This window comes from Phascolarctos cinereus, unplaced genomic scaffold (assembly GCF_003287225.1).
Source record: "Phascolarctos cinereus isolate Bilbo 61053 unplaced genomic scaffold, phaCin_HiC Scaffold_5;HRSCAF=322, whole genome shotgun sequence".
Classification (NCBI taxonomy): Eukaryota; Metazoa; Chordata; class Mammalia; order Diprotodontia; family Phascolarctidae; genus Phascolarctos; species Phascolarctos cinereus.
Window position 1 is genome coordinate 257,288,614 of NW_027555958.1, and position 12,549 is coordinate 257,301,162.

Genomic DNA, 12,549 nt, shown 5'->3' on the forward strand with positions numbered 1-12,549 from the left:
ATAGATATGGGAGCTGATAAGATCACCAAATGAAGGAGTACAAAGGGAGAAGAGAAGAGGGCCCAGAACAGAATCCTGAGGGACACCTACATTTAGAGGGCATGATCTGGAGGAAGATCCTTCAAGGGAGAAAGAGGAGTAGTCCAATAGGTAGAAGGAAAACCAGGAGAGAGAAGTGTCCTGAAAACCTAGAGAGGAGAGTATCAAGGAGAGAGTGACCAACAGTGTGAAAAGGTCAATAGAGGTCAAGGAGAATGAGGATTGAGAAAAGGCAACTGGATTTGGCAACTAAGAGATCACCAGTAGCTTTGAAGAGAGCAGTTTTGGTGGAATGATAAAGTGGAATGATAAAGTCAGAAACCATACTATAAGGGGTTAAGAAAAGAGTGAGAGGACAAAAAGTGGAGGCATCTATTGTAGATGACCTTTTCAGGGAGGTTAGCTACAAAGGGCGGAAAGAAATACAAGTTGATAATGAGGTTGAAATGATCTAGTGAGGGTTTTATGAAGCTGGAAGAGACATAAGTATATTTGTAAGCTGTATGAAATAAGGAGAGAGATTGAAAATAAGTGAAAGAGTTGGGGTGACAGAGGGGGCATCCATTGGAGGAGATGGGATGGAATAGGAATCCACTTGAACAAATAGAGGGATTAACCTTGGTAAGGAGTTAAGGCTACTTTGTGATGTGAGGTAGCGGTAAAGGAAGAGTGAAAGGAGATGAGGAAGAGGGGAGAGGAGTCCATGCCCCATTTTTTTTCCTGTGAAATATGAGGCAAGGTTCTCAGTTTAGAGGTCTGGAGGAGGAGGGCCACAGGAGGTTTGAGGAGGAATAAAAAGATGGTGTGGAGACTGGGTTAGTGAGTTGACAAGGGATTATATAGTATGATTGCTTAGCAGCAGCGAGGGCCCAGTTGAGTTATATAACATAAATTTGTAGTGGACCCAGGCAGATAGGTCGCATGCTTTTCTCTACCTTCATTCAGCAGCATGTGTGTAAGGACAGAGGTGAAAAGTGGTGGGAGTGATCCAAGGCTAAGGTTTAACTGGGCATAATTGATGGTATGATAAGGGGGTGAGGAATTCAAGAGAGGAATTCAGTGTAGATTTGAATTGGTTCAACAAGGAGTCAAGATAGAGAGAAGAGAAGAGAGGCAGAGTAGATTGCCTGGGAGAGAATTGAGAGGTTAAGTGACTGGATCCAGTTGATGGTGTGAATGAAGAGTTGTGTAAAAGAAGGCAGAGGGAGAGGTGAAAAGCCAATAGATTATCATTGGATACAGTAATTTCAGAAGTCTTTATCATAGAAGTGGTACATTTGTGAGTGATGGCAAGATCAAGGGTATGACTATTTTTGTATGTGACTGGGTTTGTATGGAGTACTAGCTCATGAAAGGTGAGTAGATTGAGGAACTGAGTGGTTAGGGTATTTAAAGGAGAATCAATATGTATGTTGATGTCCCTTGTATGAAGGCAGTAGTTGGGGAGGAAATAAAAATTGTAAGCTATATATTGAATTATTGAAAAAGGAAGGGGAGGGATCTAGGGGTCTATAGATAACTACCAGGATTTTGACTGGGTGTTAGATATGAATAGCATGAACCTCAAATGAAGAGAGATTACTGACTGCTGGAGAAAGGGGGATAACCTGGAACCCCAACCCCCACACACACCTTGGCCAGTGAGCCTAGGAGAATAAATGAAGGTGCCAACAGTACTGGAAAGGCTGGCCACAGAAACTGTGTCATGGGTGACCAGGTTTCAGTAAGAGCTAGTAAACAGAAGGAGTGAGAGAGGAAAAAAAATAAGATGAAGGGAAGTTTGTTGCTTATGGAATAGGCATTACAGAGGGCACAGTAGAAGGTCTGGGTGGAGTCAGGTTGAAACTTAGGGATAGGAAGCTTGAGGATGGTGGGAATAGGGAATGAGGTGGTAGAGGGTATGGAATACGGCTGGGATGATGATCTACATGTTTAGAATCACTGGGATGTGAAGGGTATGACCAGGTATGAGAATGTTTATCACTGAGTGGAGGACACCACTCTTCTACCCTCAAAGAACACATGCAGCAATAGACAGGAGGCCTGAAGTCAAAGGGATTTTGCTCTTGAGGTTCTCTACTTCCCACTTCAGAGATTGGGCTGGCAGCAGGAGGTGGATGATGCCTTGTGCTGGTATAAATGAAACCAGTTGCTTTGGGACAGATAGAAGATACCTGGCCTGGTTCCTAGCAGCCTTTTATCAGGGTACACACTACACACAGCAGAAGACAGAAGGCTCAGGGTACTAGTACGCAAGTAGTCTGAGGTCTAGGCCCAGATTGACCCCTAGCAGCCTTTCTTCAGGGGCTATCCAAATGATAGTTGAGACACAAGGCACATCTAGTAGTTATTCCACATCTGAACATGAACTTAGTGAAAACTAATGCTTTATGGGAACTGAGCTAAGTTTTCAGTCCAATCCTCACCTTCCTGTGGTGTGACAACAATTCGCATGCATGTTGTGCAGGCCTGTTTTACATCCTCTACATTTTTCACAGGCCACTTGAAATCTTTTCACAGGGCCACAAGCAGTGCTGCCGTAAGTGGCCCGAGGGCTGAATTTTGTGTAAGGTAATGTACTCAAGTGTTGGTGAAAAGATTTGTATACTTGTTCTTGTTATGTCTTTGAATAAAATGTCCCATTGTAAAAGCTCATCTGATGTTGGGTGGCTAAATGGAACTGAGAGTGCTAGTCACAGGTCTTTAAAAAGGGGGCAAGAGTAGGGAGACATAGCCACAGTGGGGGCTTGAGCCTATGACAGAGTCAGTCAATAAGTAGTCAATAAACCTTTATTAAGTGCCTACTATGTGCCAGCCACTTTGCTAAGCAATGGGGTCAAAAGAGGTAAAAGAGAATTTCTGCCCTTAAGGAACTCTCCGCAGTCTAAGGGGGGAGACAACAAGCAAGTTAATATATGCCAAGAAGCTATATACAGGAAAAAAGAAAATAATTAGCAGGGAAGACACTAGAATTAAGAGGGATTGAGAAAAATATTTACAGCAGCTTTTTTTGTGGTGGCAAAATGTTGGAAACTGAGGGAATGCCCATCAATTGGGGAATGGCTGAACAAGCTGTGGTATATGAATGTAATGGAATACTATTGTGCTATAAGAAATGATGAGCAAGTGGATTTCAGAAAAACCTGGAAAGACTTACATGAACTGATGCTGAATGAAGTGAGCAGAACCAGGAGAACATTGTACATAGTGACAGCAACATTGTATGATGATCAACTATGAAAGACTTAGCTGTTTTCAGCAGTACAATGATCCAAGACAATTCCAAAAGACTCATGATGGAAAATGCTATCCACATCCAGAGAAAGGTGAATGAAGATCAAAGCATAAAATTGTCACTTTATTTTTTTGTGTTTTCTTTTTGTTCCGTTTCTTTCTTCACAACAAGATTATGTGGAAATATGTTTAATATGATTGCACATGTATAACCTATATCAGATTGCTTGTTGTCTTGGGGAGTGGGGAGGGAAGGGAAGGAAGGAGAAATATTTGGAACTCAAAAATCTTACAAAAAATGAATGCTGAAAACTACCTTTTCATGTGATTGGAAAAAATAAAACACTATTTTCAAGGGGGAAAAAAGAAGGATTGAGAAAGGCTTCCAGTAGATTAGATTTTGGTCGGGACTTGAAGGAAGCCAAGGAAGCCAGGAGGCAGAGATGAGGAGGGAGTGAGCATTACAGGTATGGAGCATATCCAGGGATGGAATGTCTTGTTCACGGAACAGCAAGGAGACCAATGTCACTGCATCAAAGAGCACTTGGATGAGAGTAAGAAGACTGGAAAGATAGGGAGGGGCTAAGTTATGAAGGGCTTTGAATGCCAAACAAAGGATTTTATATTTGATCCTGAAAGTGATAGGGAGCCACTGGAGTTTAGTAGAGGGGTAACATGGTTGGATCTGTGCTTTAGGAAAATTACTTTGAGGACTGAATGGAGACTTGGAATGAGGAGAGACTGAAGGCAGGCAGATGAACCAGCAGGCTCTTGCAATAGTTCAAAAGTGAGGTGATAAGGGCTTGCACCAGGGTGGTTGACAGTACCAGGGGAGAGAAGGGGGCATATTGAAGAGATGTTGCAAAGGTGAAATCAACCCACCTTGGCAATAGATTGGGTATGGGGTGGGGGGAGGGTGAGAGATAGGGAGGAGGCCAGGATGATACCTAGTCTGAGAGACTAGGAGGATGGTGTTGCCCTTGACAGTAATATGGGAGTTTGGAAGGGGAGATAGTTTGGGGCAAAGATTATGGGTTCAGTTTTGGACATGTTGAGTTTAAGATGTCTATAGGACGTCCAGTTCAAAATAAGTAATAGACAATTGGCAGTGTGAGACTAGAGGTCAGTAGGGAGGTTAGGATTGGATATGTAGATTTCAGAATCATCAGCATAGTGATGGGAGCTGATAAGATCACCAAATTAAATAATATAGAGGGAGAAGAAAAGAGGGCTCATGGCAGAGCCCTTTGGGACAACTATGGTTAGAGATTAAGGCCTAGAAAAAAGTCCAGCAAAAGGAGTGGTCTGATAGGTAGAAAGAGAACCGAGAGAGCAGTATCTCAAAAACCTAGAGAGAAGAGAGTATCAGTGAGAAGAGGGTGATCAACAGTGTGAAAGGCAGTAGAAAGGTCAAGAAGAATAAGGATTGAGAAAAAGCCATCAGATTTGGCAATCAGGAGAGATCATTAGTAATTTTGGAGAGCCATTTCAGTGGAATGATATTATTAGAAGTCATATTGTAAGGGGTTAAGAAGAGAGTGAGAGGAGAGAAAGTGGAGGCATCTAATGTAGACAGCCTTCTCAAGGAGTTTAGTCACAAAGGACAGAAGAGATATAGGATGATAATGGGGATGGGCATGTTTATAGGTGGTAGTCAAGGATCTAGAAGATAAGGAGAGACTGAAGATAAGTAACAGAGTAGGGATGACAGACAGGGAATTCTTCTGGAGGAAACAGGATGGAATGAGATCACTTGTGCAGATAGAGGGGTTTGCCTTGTCAAGAAATAGAACCACCTCTTTTTGTGAGACAGGAAGAAGGAGGAGATAGTAGAAGAAAGTATGTGACTGATTTGAAATGAGAAAGTATGGAGGAGAGGGAATTCTCGGAGAATGTCCTCAAACTTTTTTCTATAACATATGAAGCATGGTTCTCAGCTAAGAGCATAGGGATTAGAGGAAGCCCTGGGAAATCTGAGGAAGGATGAAAAGGTTTAGAAGAGTCAGATAGTGACTTGGTAAGACAGATGTAGAAGGATTGCCTAGCAGGAACAAGGGCCCAGTTGAAGTTGTATAACATAAATTTGTAGTGGATCCAAGCAGAATGGTTGCATGATTTTCTTCACCTTCATTTAATTGCATTTGTGTAGGAGTGAAAACAATGGATGATGGGAGTGACTTAAGGGTGAAGCTTGACAGGATGCTATAGGAGATACAATAATGGAGCCCGTGACTCAAGAGAAGAGAACAGTGTAGGTACTGAACTGGTTCCTAAAGATATGAAGAGGGGGAAAAGGGAAGAAAGTGGTTATTAGTGCAGAGGTGATAGCCTGGAAGAGAACTGAAGGGTCAAGGGACTGGAGGTCACAGTGTGGACAAAGATAAGGGTTTGCTGAGAGAAGGCAGAGGGAGAGGTGGAAAATGAATAGATTTCAGAATTCTTAAAATAAGTGTTTAACATTTTGTGATGACAGAATCAAGACTATGATCATCCTTGTGTGTGGTTGACATGGGATAGAAGAGTAGGTCATGGGGAAATGAATGAGTTGAAGAACTGAATGGTTAGGGTGTGTGAGGGAAAATCAATACATATGTTGAAGTCCGCTAGTATGAGGACAGGAGCAATACTTATTTGCTTGAAAAATGTGAGATATTGAACTTGTTGAGACAGGAAGGAGAGTGACCTAGAGTCTTGGATTCTGAATTCTGCACTGGTACCAGAATTGGGATGGGATGGCAGACATTGATTGCATGCAAGAAGAGGTTCCTGAGTAATGCAGGTAGGGGAATAATCTGGAAGTGTTAATGGGAAGTAGCAAGGAATATTTAAATTTCCTTGCTTCAACCTGTGAACTGAGAGGAATAAGTGAGAGTGTAGACAATACCGGAAAGGGTGGCCAGGGAGGCTGTGTCATGAGGGGGAGCTAAGTCTCAGTTATTGCTAGAAGATGGTAGGAGTGGGAGATGAAGGCAAGTTTGTTGCCTATGGAACAGGCCTTCCAGACCGCACAGTGAAATGCATCAGTAGCGTTCTGTTGGGAATTTGGCTTAGCACAGTGCCTGGCACATAGTAGGTGCTTAATAAATACTTAGGGACTGACTTATTGATTGGCTAACTTTAGGGTGGGAAGGTTGCGGGGCGAGCGAGGGGATGAGAACAAGGAACCAGAAGTGGATAATGAGGAATGGGGTTTGGATGATGAGCTACAGGGGCTTAGAATCACAGGAAAGTAAGGGGTGGAGAACCTGCGGCCTCCAGGCCACATGTGGCCCTCTAGGTCCCTGGGTGCCGCCTTTTGACTGAGTCCAAGTTTTACAGAACAAACCCTTTTGTTAAGGGGATTTGTCCGTGAAGTTTAGATTCAGTCAAAGGGCTGCATTTAAGGGCCTGGAGGCTGCAGGTTCCCTATCCCAGGGATAGGGTATTACCAGGAGGGGGTATGTTAATTATTGAGTGGAAAGTGCCACTCCTCATACCAGAAGAGGCTGGAGATCATTCAGGAGACAAGCTCAGTATTAGATGGTAGGCACAAGCTCAGATGAGAGGCCTCATTTAATTTCTGGAGATTGGGCAGAAGACAAGAGATGGAAGTCCCACTTATCACCCGCTTTCTTCTTTCTCTTCCTGAAGACAACAGAAGCACCTACAAAATCTTCAGATAATGAAGAACCAGGAAGAGGAGATATAACAGGACTGTCCCCAAGAGAGTGGAGCCAGAGTGAACCATGTTATAATAGGAAGGAGCCAAGTTATATAGAACTTTAAATACCAGAGGTTAATAGGGAACAACTGGAACTTGCCAAGTGGAGGTCAGGGGAGGGACAGGCAACATCCAATGTTCCGACTTATTATACTTTGGGAAAATCCCTCGCTATCAGTGTAGAGAATGCACTGGAGTGGGAAGACACTTGAAGCAATGAATCCAATTAGAAGGCAATTTCAATAGTCTAGATGAGAGGTGGTCGGACCATGAATATGGACTGTGAATGGAGAAAAGAGATTGCATATGAGATGTAGAGAAAGAAATCACAAGACCTTGCAACTGACTGGATACAGTGAGAAGAGCAGAACTGAAGCCTCATTTCTTCCTGAAAAGGCTCTCTCATGTGACCTTTGAACAGAAACACACACAATTTCCAGAGAGTCTCCAAAGAACTCCATCTCTCCATCCAGGTATCTCCCAATCAGAGCGCGCTAAGATTTGAGTGTTCTAAGATTAAAAAAAAAAAAGCCTGTAAAGGTAAAGGGATATGGTCCACAACTCTGGATAGTCCAGTATATATCAATGTGGATGTTAAAATTTAAATCTGACATAGGAATTTTATAGATTGAATTCAATAAAGGGATAAAATGGATGTACTCCACTGTATTTGGAGTCAGAAAGACATGAATACAAATCTTTTTTTAGACACATAAGATATGCTTAAACACACCAAAGTGTGTTTTAGATAAAAGTTAGCTGTGTGACCCTAGGCAAGTCAATTAACCTCTCAGCCTCAGTTTCCTTAACTGTAATAAGAATGCCTATCTCACAGGGTTGTTGTGAGGATCTAATGAAATAGCATATAGAAAACATTTTTGAAAAATTTAAGGTGTCATCACAAGTATCATTTTTAAAATATGAAGGAAAACAAAAAATAATATAGTATTTTAAAAATAGGTTACAAAATTTCAGTAAAAAGGAATAAAAGGGCATTTTTAAAAAATTGTGTATCAATATTATAAAAATCTAAGCCCAATAACGACCCTCTAAATCAGCAAGAAGTCGAATTCAATTCGACACCAAACTCAATCCTTATAGTATGGTAAGGTGGGGTGGTGAGTAAGGTTATCTATGCAATCTTATTCACTCTGATTCTTCCTACTAACTTATTATCTAGATTGGTTTCCCGGTATTAATATTTCTCTGCTCTGTTAAGTGGTAACGAAAGGATCAATAATTCTGTGGTTTTTTTTTCTTTTTAGGCAATTGGGGTTAAGTGACTTACCCAGGGTCACACAGCTAGTAAGTGTCAAGTGTTTGCTCTGAGGTCAAATTTGAACTCAGGTCCTCCTGACTTCAGGGCCCGGTGCTCCATCTACTGCACCACCTAGCTGCCCCTTTATAATTCTGTTTTAACTTTAATTACACATCCAGAGAGACAGCACCTCACTCAGCAAATGCCTCAGTGTTAAATCTGTTTTTTCTCTCTTCTCTAGGGCATAATCCTTCAATTGCATCCTCAGAAATGCACTGCCAATAAATAAGCCCAAAATGACAAAATAAACACTTACAAGTTAACAAAATTTTAATCTATGCCCAGCATTTAATAAAAAGAGGACTACAATTCTTTCTCTCATCTTCTATCTATCTTTGCTATGTTGTGGTATTCTGAGAGATATTTTTTTCTATTTGAAATTATCTCACAAAAGGCATATAATAGTTTGTTTACACAGTAACTTTTAGGGAATGCCTTTATCTGTCTTAGCAGTTTGTGGAAAACAATTTCCACTAAGCAAAAGAGTGACAGGTTTTTGTTTGGTATTTTAAATGTAACCAGGGGTTGACGAATACTTATTTGCTTGAACCTTCAAAAAGGCATGAGCCTAAGGTAGGGGGAAGAGCAGGGGATATTTTATGTCAGAAAGTGCCAGAAGAAAAAAGATATTGTGAAAGGAGGTAAAAGGGCTAAGCTTCCCCACCCCACTACTGCACAGCAACTCCAATTATATGGGCCACTTGCTGATACTTGCCTGCTGCTCTCTCCAAAATTATCAACCATCTCAGTTATCAAATCTGAAGACTAATCATTATTCTTCTTCACCCCTTTGTAGAATTTCACCCTGTTTCACTACCTTTGACTCCTGAATACTTTTTCCTCCCTTGGTTTTTGTGATATTGCTCTATGCTGGTTTTTCTCCTGCTTACCTGACCACTCCTTCATCTCCTGTGCTGTATACATGTCCCACACTCTAGAGATACATTGGGGTAAGCAGGGCTCTGTCCTGGGCCTTCCTCTCTCTGCACTCTCTAGGTTATTTCATCTGCTCTCAGGGTTTCAACAATCATCTCTAAGCTGATGACTTATAGTTTTTGATAAAGTATCTCATATTATTCTTATGGAAAAGATAAAAAGGTATGGATTATATAATAATACAATTAGATAGATTCAGAACTGGTTAGATGGTCAGGTTCAAAGAGTAGTCCTGGTTCAATGCAGATGTGGCAGAAAGTCTCCAGTCAAGGTACTTCATGGATCTGTGTTTGCCCTTATGCTGTTTATCATTTCTATCAATGATTTGGATAAAGTTATAGACAGTATGCCCATTGAATTTAGGGATTACACAAAGCTGGGAGGGATATCTAACATATTAGAAGACAGGCTCTAAAAGGATCTTTGATAGGCTAGATAGAACAATATACTGAATCTAATGATATGAAATTCAGTAGGGATAAATGTAAAGTCTTACACTTGGGTACTAATGGTCAAGTTCACAAGTACAAGATGGGGTTAGACATGGTTAAATAGCAGTTGTTCTGATAAAGATCTCTGAGTTTTAGTGGATGCAAGCTCAATATGAGTCAGCAGTGTGAGGTGGCAGCCCAGAAAGCTAATGTGATATTTGGACTGGATTGAGGCACATAATTTAACTTTCAGGAATAGGGATGCAATAGTCCAACTGTACTCTGCCCTCTTCTGATCTCATTTGAATATCATGTTCAGTTATGAGCACCACATTTGAAGAAGGAGATTGATAAATTAGAAAGTGTTCAATCAAGGAAACTTGGTGAAGGACCTTGAGTTCATGACATATAATAATAGCTCCTACTATGTGTCAGGCATTTTATAAATATTATCTCATTTGATCTTCATAACAACCCTGGGGGAGTAAAGCTATTATTATTCTCATTTTACAGATAAGGTAGCTGAGACAAACAGAGGTTAAGTAACTTGCCCAGGGCCACACTGCTAGTAAATGTCTGAGGACAGATTTGAATTCAGGTTTTCCTGTCTCCAGACCCAGCCCTCTATCCACTGTGCCACTTAGCTGGAGATCAATGATAGGAACTGAACATGTTTAGTGTAGAGAAGAGAAGACACAGGGGGACCATGAAGGCTATTTTTTAGTGTTTGAAAGTTTATCATGTTAAGGAGAGATTAGACTTATCCTGTTTAGCACTAGAGAGTAGAACCAGAAGCAATGAGCAGGAGTTAATTTATTTAGTTATTTTAAGTTGTTAAGCAAAGGGGGCAATTTAGGTTCGAAGTCAGGAAAAACTAGAGCAGTCTGAAAGGAAGGGGCTGTCTCAAGAGCTGGTGGGTTTCCTCTCTTTGGAGGATGACCTGTCTTTGGAAAATGACCTATCTTTGGATGACCTCTGCTATTAAGTAATAATTGTTTTTTTTTGTTTTTGTGGGGATTCCTTTTCATTTAGGACTAGATGGCCACTGAATTCTAAAATCAGAAATTCTAAAATTCTGTGATTCTGTGAGTAGAGCAGCTCTGTGAAAGGATAGGATTATTTTCTGATGGTAAAGCTTCATGAAGGAGTTAGAATTTGAGCCAGGATTGAAGGATGAATAGGCGTTGGCTCCATGCAGAGTAGTACAGAGGACATTGCAGATCAGGGTATATTAATTATGAATAAAGGTACTAAGATTGGAGAGTGTAAATATATTTAAAGGACAGTGATTTTGGAAAGACTAATTTGGTTAAGAGGGTACAATATGTAAGTAGTGAGAGTGACAGTTTAAAAAGTAGATTAAGACTTATATTGTTTGACCTTGAAGATCAAGTTAAGGAGGTGGATCATAGGCTTGGTGTCTCTCAGCAGCAGAAAGAGCAAGCAACAGCAATTATGGCACCAGAACCTTCAGGAGGAACATCTGGACCCTTCTCCACTCACCCTTGCTTGGTTCTGGGAGTTAGACACCCGATCAACATGAGACCCTTCCGAAAGTGGTTTGGGGAAGGAAGTGTTAATCTAAGAAGTTTCTCATTTGAAAATTTCTTTGCTGGTCTAGTGGTGAGACTGGGGGGCTTTTACCCTTTGGTCAGATTTTGTGTCAAAGCATTTTGAAATTTCTATTTTTCATATTTATGACAGATTATTTTTAGGAGGATTCTTTACGGCAGATGCTTTTAAGGACTGAAATGGTAGAGAGGAGTGTGCTCATAGGTGGACATTCCTTTTTAGAGAAGAACAGGATTAACTGGAAGAGACTTTGGAGACAAATCTGATCCAACCCCCTCATTTAGATGAGGAAACTGATGCCTAAAGAGATTTAATGAGCGATTTGCCCAAAATCGTACAGGTAGTAAGGGAAATAATTTGGTTCTAGGTGCTACCATAATGTTAATGTGGTGATATCAAACTACCAAAGGTTTACTTTATAAAACCTGACAAAATAAAAGACTTGGTTTTAAGGGACAAAAGACAAGAATTTCAAGGGAAATAATTAAGGGAGTAGCTAAGGGGCCTAGTATTACCAGATAAGAAACTATATTGTGAAACAATGATATGTAGAGAGTAGGTGATCAATATATTTACTGAGTTAATTACAAATAGATTGTCTCCCTTTCTGTTTCAGTTAAATTCTGCTTGTTCAAATGGGGCTCCCATGTCTTACAGCAGAAATCGTAGGCTAGAAAGAGGCAGATACAAGGGGGAAAAAAAAAAAGAAAAATTACGAAATCAGAAAGAAAAAAAAAACCATCGGAAACAAACCAAGTCTAGTTGAAATCACGTTCCATTTTCGATGCTTGAATAAGGTCCTTTAGCAAGCTAGCTTACGAGTGTCAGGATGGCCGAGTGGTCTAAGGCGCCAGACTCAAGGGTTCTCCTTCTCTAACGGAGTGTTCTGGTCTCCGTATGGAGGCGTGGGTTCAAATCCCACTTCTGACACATTACTTTTTTTTCCCTCCCACCTCACCTCGACTTCTACCAGTGATACGTAAATATCATATACAAAGTTTTGTTGGTTTTTTTTTAAATTAAAAGCCATAATCAACAATAGGAACCTGCCTTTTGCATGTCTGTGGGGCGCGTGCGTCTCCACAAGCCTGGCTTTTGGCCTGCTTGTGTTTCAGCCGGCGCTCCTTCCGGGCTCTCCCATCACGAACCCCCCACCCCCATGCCCCCATTTTCCTCGTCCCTTTTTCCTGGGCTCTCAGTCGGGGGTGAGCTGGAGGCAGAGTGGAGAGAAACGGCCGCGGGGGTGGGGGTGGGGGTGGCCTCCGTGTCCGGGAACGGCCGGAAGCGAGGGCTGAGGCCGTGGGAGCGGAGGACGCCGA

The 12,549-nt window shown here is 41.4% G+C and overlaps 1 non-coding gene across 1 annotated transcript; it reads left to right on the plus strand.

The window, feature by feature from the left end:
- Nucleotides 1–12,053: 12,053 nt before the first annotated feature.
- On the plus strand, nt 12,054–12,160 carry TRNAL-CAA (transfer RNA leucine (anticodon CAA)). The gene is made up of 2 exons: nt 12,054–12,091; nt 12,115–12,160. It is a non-coding gene; the product is annotated as a tRNA-Leu (tRNA).
- Nucleotides 12,161–12,549: the final 389 nt, after the last annotated feature.